This window comes from Lepisosteus oculatus, chromosome 4, assembly GCF_040954835.1.
Source record: "Lepisosteus oculatus isolate fLepOcu1 chromosome 4, fLepOcu1.hap2, whole genome shotgun sequence".
Lineage (NCBI taxonomy): Eukaryota > Metazoa > Chordata > Actinopteri > Semionotiformes > Lepisosteidae > Lepisosteus > Lepisosteus oculatus.
The window spans coordinates 24,581,988-24,589,881 of NC_090699.1; the positions used below are offsets into that span (position 1 = coordinate 24,581,988).

Consider the following 7,894-nt stretch of genomic DNA (forward strand, 5'->3'; position numbering starts at 1 on the left):
TGTGTATTTTCTGTCATTAGAATGACTTTGACTTAATACAGCTTAGTGTGTGTGGATAAACCAAGGTTTTCATTTAGCTATTTTTAATTCATATTGATCTGAAACTTTAATCATGATAGCTTGAGAGGAACTATGTATTAGTTGCCAATGTGAAGTTTTGTATAAGATAATCTATCACATTTGCAATTTGCAATCAAATTTAATTGGGTCATTGTCAAATGTTCCATTCTACTCATTCATGAAACTGTTAATGTAAAGAAAATCACTAACATTACTGTGGATCACTGTGGACTTTGTTCTACTATAAATGAAAACTGAGTAGGTTTCTCATTCTTTAACCACTCACTAAATGCAGGTAAAAAATCAATCTTTTAGTAGAATTTGTGGTAGTATCTATTTTTTTAATGAGTTATAAATGTAAGAAACATCTCTATTAAAATGATACATATGCAGAGTTCCTCATCTTTATGAAATCATTCACAGAAATTTACAGGCCCAGCTACTTGTATGAAAATTGTCCTCTATATATATTCTGTCTGTGCTGAGTGTGTTCAATACCCAAACAAGCAGAGGAGAGTTCCTTTAAAAGTAATGTAGTTCAGTGGAAAACTGATATTGAAAAGAATAGGGAGGGAGTAGAGAACTTGAAACTCAAACTTTGCAGGATAGCTATTGTAGTTGTTTACTGGGATTTTCTGCAGTGCCGAAAATTGTTTTTTTTTATTGAATCTCCTTCGATTCATTTTTATTACACCAATAATTTTATATTTTTAATGAATCAATATGATCTTTTATATTGATGAGCTTCTTCATAGTGCTTAATCCTAAATGTACTTAAATATATTGAGTATTTTCAAAATGAGGTATTTCTTAGCTATTGAATGAGTATAAAAAAACTTTGCTTAAGAGACTATTGATTCTTGTTGTTGTTCCTATTAACAACATGTGAAAACTGTATTTTTTGTATTGTAAATGTGTAAGGTTATCCAAGTAGATAATTTTACATCAACAGTGAAAACTTCACATATGCATTTATTTGAGAATTTTACAAAATATTTTAAATATGAAAACTGTCTGTCATTTGACATTGTCATGAATTGTTTGTATTTTTAAATATCCTTGGACAAATTATTGCTGGTTAGAAATGACCACAATTTTGATCCTTATTCGGACTGGTTTTAACAAAAGGCAGCACTGCCAAGAAGTGATCTAGAGATGATTTATTTCCACAGTTACAAGAACTGCTAGAGAACATTAAACTCCAAATCCCTCTTCCTAAGTCATTGTTGTACTTTATATGTTTCACAAAACAGGTGTACTGGAACTGGCAACAAAGATTGGGGTTAATACAGCAACCTTTGCCAATTCACTGGGATGGAGAGATGACACTGGCACCCAGAATATTCTCCCTTGTCTTGGGGAAATTGAACAGAGAGTCAGTGAACTGCTGGCTGTGTGGTCATATCAGAAGTATCAGGTGACAAAAGGCTTACATTTTTTTAATTAATTTCCAAAAATCTAAGACTATGCAACTTATAGTCCAACAATGTCATTAGATAACTGTTTCTCTTAAAACAAACTGCTATCTGCATGAAATGAGTACTTTTAGCTTAATGTACTTCTCACTGGGATAAAAATGGCTTTTGTGCTCTTTTAATAAGTAAAATCTGAACTCTTCTTGACTACTTCTTTCAGAAATTTCAGTTTTTTTTAAAGTGACATTTAAAATGGTCATTCACTTTAACATACACAGAATTCAATTCATTTATTTTATATTCATATTGTACTTATCTATAAGATTTATGTAGATACTATTTTTAAAAAGATTAAAAAGGCTTCATAAATACCTTTACAATTACAAATTACTTTGTATGATCTCTCCTATAGGATGCTGAGGGGACTGATGAAAGAACAAAATCTGTTCTCACATTCTTAGGAATTATAGCACCTCCAATTCCTCCAGATTATGAACTTCAGATTCCATCTACAAGGTAATCCAGTGATATTGCATGTGCAGAGAAAAAGACAGAAAGGGAATGTTGAATTCCTTGCCTAGCTGCAGAGGGAATCAACTACTCCATCAATTTTTAGATGGATTCAATCCCTACTGAAAACATGTCAAAAATATATTTATTTCAGTTTCTAAGTAGCACATGTATTGTCTTAAATAATGTACTCTATGTCCTGAAGTGACTTTAATTTATTTATTTTTTTTAAATTTGAATCAAACCTTTTCGAACTTTGGACTTAAGTCCACAATTAACATCTGCAGTTTAGTTTTCTAAAGCACAGTGAGATAAAACATGGTGCAGAAATGCATAATATATTTTTGGTGTTTTTATTTTTGCTTTATGTCAGAGGCATCCTATCGTTGTGCCACAATTAAGCATTCTCATCCTGCAAAAGTTTCCTGTTTCTGTTTGGTAGGAAGTTATTGAAAAAATTGTGGTCTACACTGAAATACTATGTATGTTTACAACGCACATTAGTCCTTTGTGAATTGAGGCCACTGTAATGAATAGCATACCAGCAGGCTAATAGTTCAGAATGCTGAGCAGTAAGAGAAAAACAAGTCATTTATTTGAAACCAGCTGGACATCTGCACTTTCAAAACAATGCTTTGATGAATTATAGGTTTCTTTTTACCTCGTTCAAAGTCAGAGTCAGGTTTTACATCACAGGTAAAGGGTGCAATGAGGAAATAGTAAAGCTGTTATGACTAAAGCAGATCAATTGTGTTGAGTGTTGTGTGTATGAAGTGAAACTTCTAAAATGCTTACCAAGACAAATTGTGAATGACGTGTGTAATATGTCAGCGAACCCATTCACAAGATTTCCATGGAGAGTAAGTTTAATGTATCATGCTCAAAGCTTAAGGAGGCATTAGATCTTTGAAGCTGACACTGGTTGCAAACTAATAATAACATCTAAAATAACCAAAAGACACAAAATACTTCTTTACACGTCATTAGGTCACTGTATCTAAAATAAGGCATTTGTCAGACTTTTTTTAGTACAGTCAGTACTTGTTTGAATTTTGCTCATTTATGAAATCTTTACTTCTGTTTAGGGATATAAATCAAAATTCACAAAACTTTAGACATACTTCAGATTTATTAAGATAAATGGATTAGCAAATATATATTTGTTCAAATAAAGATAATAGTACTTATTCACCAGAAACTAAATTAACTAGACATGTCTTGGTGTTCTTTCAGTATTTTATTTGTTAAACATTTCTGGAAAGTTGAATTTCCAAATTTGGGGAATATTTGAAAACAAAATCTCTAATATATGCTCATGCAATATTATACCTTAGATTTTCATTTGGTATAATAGTAAATACCTGTACTTGCTCAGGTTTACATTTGTGGCATGATGGCACAGGAGTGCTGGGGCCCTGGTTCAGTTCTGGACCTGGGATGATATCTGTGTGGAGTTTGTATGATCTTCTCGCGTTCACTTTGGTTTCCTCTGGATGCAGTGGTTTCCTCACACAGTTAATTATTAATTGGTTAATTGGCTTCTGGGAAAATTGCCCCGGGTGTTTGTCTGTGTGTTTCTGTCTGTCTGCCCTGCAAAGGACTGGCGTTCCGTAGGGTCTATCCTGCCTTGTGCCCGTTGCTTGCTGAGATAGGCTCTGGCTTCCACCTGACCCTGAATTGGAAGAAGCAGTTAAAAATGGATGGATAAATAAGGTTCACAAATTATTTCGAATAATTTAAGCGTTGGGCAAAAATGTGCATTCTGTAAGATCATTTTAAATGTTTTACAGATGTAAATACACATACTGTACAATGTGAAAGTGCATTTAAAACTGTACTAAATGGGCTACATGGCCTCTTGGCCTTTTCTTGTTTGAAACCTTTCTTATGTTTATGTACAGTATGCCTGCTTTTTCGGAGATTGAGAGGTTCTTCCTGAAAGAAAACAAAATGTCAGAGAGCTGACTATTCATTCAGCATTATAGCAAGCAATAAAGAAAAAAAATTCTATAGCAAAAATGTGTATTTTTAGAAAGGTCAGAATAATTAAATTGTGTGTGTCTACGATAAGGGTCAAAAGTTCACAGCCTCTGAAATGGTATTTATATTTCTAAATCATTTAAATGGGCCCTCCAGGATGCAACTTTTTTAGATGATGGAATCACATTAAGTCCCACCCATGCAAATAAAGGTATTTGATATTATATTATAAAGCTTATATGAACCCTTTAAAATCAGAGAGTGGAAGTTTATATTGCTTAACAAGATATTTCAAAGCAAGAGTGAATGTATGCTCTATGCTATTGGTGGACAAAATCTTTTTTCCAAGAATGGTTTCAGCAAAAGAAATGCAATCTGGTAAGGACTTCATGCTGACCTTTCTAAGTCACCCTGATCACCCTCACAATCATTTCTGCTATGACGACAGCCACCTGCTAATTATCCATCTGTTATGGAATATTTTTTGGCATGTGCAGATGGCCTTTTATTAATTCTTAAACACATCTTGAGTGCATTTTTAATTGAAGAAATTTCTTTAAGGAATTCTATAGGAAACAAAAATATTTTCAACTCTGTATATAAAAACTTTCATAATTATAAACCTTTTATTAAATATTAATATAATTTTAAAATAAATTATGGTATAGCTTTCATATGTTATATACATACAATTTTAATATAGCTTTGTAAAAAGTGATTTTGGTACTTATAATTTGAAACTGTTATTCACTTAATTATTTAATAACATATTTTATTAAAATCTAGCCATAACTTTTTTAGGCAAAGTAATTAATTGCAGACAAGGCATAGCAATAATTATATTTTCTGTTCCACATATGTGTGTCACCTGGCGGTTCTCTGCTTCTTGCTAGGATGAATTAATGACCAATACAGTTATAATAGATGTTCTGGAGGAAGGCTACATCCTAATATTGCACACTTCAGATGGCCTACTTGTACAAGTCTTGTACCCAGGACTTTCTTTTGCACATCTCTGTTGCCCTGCCTCCACATCTATACCCCTGCAGCAAACTCTCGTAGTAGTGGGGCTACACTGGGGCAGTCTATCTAGCATTCAGTAGGCTACCATTCCCATAGCTAGGCGAGCTTTGCCAAATACTGTACGTTATACTGTACATTTTCATTTCTCTTTCACATTCATTAGCATCTAACCAAACTTCTGATTTACATTTTAGTTGGAAATCATGATGCAAAGCTGGTCGAAACATAACAGAACTAGTTTCAAACTGTAAGTCTAACAGGCGAAGCTTAACATTTTTAAATTAGAAAAGAAAAGATTATGAGAATGACTGGGCCATTGTGAATCCTGAAAGCAACTAACAAATGTAACTAAAACTCCCATCTCAAACTAAAAAAAAGAGAATGAGGACCAGAGTCAATGAAAGTGAACTGTAAAAACAGGGTTCTTCAATACATGTTGAGCCTCAGTGGCAAATGATTTACTTGACCCCTTCTGAAAAAGCTAAATCCAAGTCCAAGCAATTACACAAGAAGTCTTTTTGCAGGAGTGTTCTCAATATTTTCTCATAAATGAAATTGTTGCCAGTTTTACAAAGCTATACCAAATCCTGACACTGCAAATAAATACATGAAAGTCTTTGTTCTGTTGGCTGTTATTAACACAACACAGACCCTTTATACAGTATACCAAACAAAGCCTTATTAACCCCATATGAGAATGTGCAATAAAATAATTACATAATTGATTGTAGATACAGGTAATTATTCAATAAAGGAACAGGTAAAAGTAAATTCAATACTGAATGGTAAAGAAAATAAACATTTGGCCGTGGGTCCTTCTTCAGATGTTGAAAATGAAGCCTTACCATATTCTGGACCTTAAAGCAACCTGGTCAGTAACTGGATGGGAGACCTACTGGGAAAAACTAAGGTTGCTGCTGGAAGAGGTGTTAGTGGGACCACCAGGGGTGTCTTGGACAAATTTCCCATCTTACCAATCATGGCCTCCTAATAATCCCCATCTATGAATTGGCTTTATTACTCTGCTCTCCTCCCCACTGGTAGCCGGTGTGTTGTGAGTGTTCTGGCGCACTATGGCTGCCGTCGCATCATCCAGGTGGGGCTGCACAGTGGTGGTGGAGGGGAGTCCCCATTACCTGTAAAGTGCTTAGAGTGGAGTGTCCAGAAAAGTGCCATATAAGTAAGCAATAATTATTATTATTATTATTATTATTATTAAATAGAAAGTTTGTATACAGTAACATTTGCTGTTGTTCCCTTGTAATAATAGTATCAGCTTGAAGCTTTGCTTTTCTTTTTTGAATTTGCATTCTTCTCCTGTTTGTGTCAAGTGCTCATTGTCATGTAATGCAATGGGAATTTTTTTGTATTAGTTGTTGCAAGAAAGCAGCTTCTTAAATTAAATGTCTTTTTCAGGTTGCTTCTTGATAGTGATGAAGAGATTAATGAAGAAGAGCTGAAACCACTTTCAAAGGAAGAACTGCAACAAAAGGCAATAAAATCTCTATTACTTTCCTATGAAGTATCTAACACTCAGTAACTCTAGCAGAATACAATGGGCTACATGGCCTCATACCCCCACAGTGTTCTGTCCCTTGGCTTAGCTAGGGAAATACATTTCAGAATTCACCAGCTTCTTTGAACCTTGTCATAGATGTAAGAATCAGATTTCCTTCCAGTTTACTGTCTCCTTTCAGTTCTTCAGGAACATGCAAATCTGTTAACTACCATGTTCAATTTGTGCAATTACTTAACAATTACATGAAGTAACTGAAATTAAATCTGCAACATATTAGACTGAGAAATGTTTCAACTTCAAGAAACATCATGAGAGTATCTGTTTTGGATGTTGAAAATTAAACTTCAGGATTATTGACCAGCAGAAATGTACAAAACTCAAGGGATCATCTCATTTTGATATGAATGACCCAGTTCTAAGATTATTTAAAATTTTATTAGTCCTTATAGGTTCACTAAAAAAAACTTTTCTCACATTTGCATTTCTAATTTAAAAGCTCATAAAGGTCACAATTCCTGTCGTAAATCTATTTTAATGACATTTCAATTGGAAAAATAGAGAATATTTTTTCAACTAAAAGCTTTGAAATATGCCTTGGTGCAGATTCTAAAACTTGTGTTTGAATGTGAAAAACACTGTTGTTGAAATTTCTAAGGACTCCATTCATACACTTGCAAAAGTGAGAAATTGAAAGATTAAAATTTGAAAGCATAAAAAATGATATGTTATGAATACATACCTAATTTCAAAATGTAATGAAAATAAAAGGGTAAATGTATTCTGCATCATTGTATAAATGATACAGGATATTTGTTTGCCTTCAACTATAGATTGTGGTTGTATGTATCAATGTGATCAACTTCAGCTCAAACAAGTTTTGCCTTTCATTGGATTGCATTCATGTCAGAACTTATCTATAAGTGAATGACAGAAGTGTCCCTAGCTGGTTTTCCCTTTCATGCTTTCACTGTTTAATTAATTTTCACCTCATACCATCCCTTACCCTGGCATTGTGGAGTTTCAGAGTTAAGTAGAAGGTTGTGTATTTAAACTGCAGGTGGGGAACTGATGTTGTACCCTTGAGTAAGGTACGTTACTCCTACTGCTCCTGTAAAATGCCCTAATCTGTAATCTTTTTATTATAAATAAGAATTTCTCAGTTACATTATCTGATTAAATAATATGTAGTTACTATAAGTAGTTGCCACTTCAAATGATACTAATGTACTTATGTATATAAAATCTAAATTGTATATTTGTTGAATTTAAATTTGGAATCAAGCATACAATTTATAATCCCACACATTTATACTATTATCTGTAAAACATGAATGAAAAAAACAATCTCTTTCCTCGAACATAAGCCAAGCAGATCATATCCCTCTGT

At 33.4% G+C, this 7,894-nt stretch overlaps 1 long non-coding RNA gene across 1 annotated transcript; it reads left to right on the forward strand.

The window, feature by feature from the left end:
- The first annotated feature begins 1,340 nt into the window (after positions 1-1,340).
- Positions 1,341-6,480, forward strand: LOC107077332 (uncharacterized). Its single transcript, XR_001478379.2, has 3 exons — positions 1,341-1,477; positions 1,888-1,991; positions 6,405-6,480. It is a non-coding gene; the product is annotated as an uncharacterized lncRNA (long non-coding RNA).
- The last annotated feature ends 1,414 nt before the right edge of the window (positions 6,481-7,894 follow it).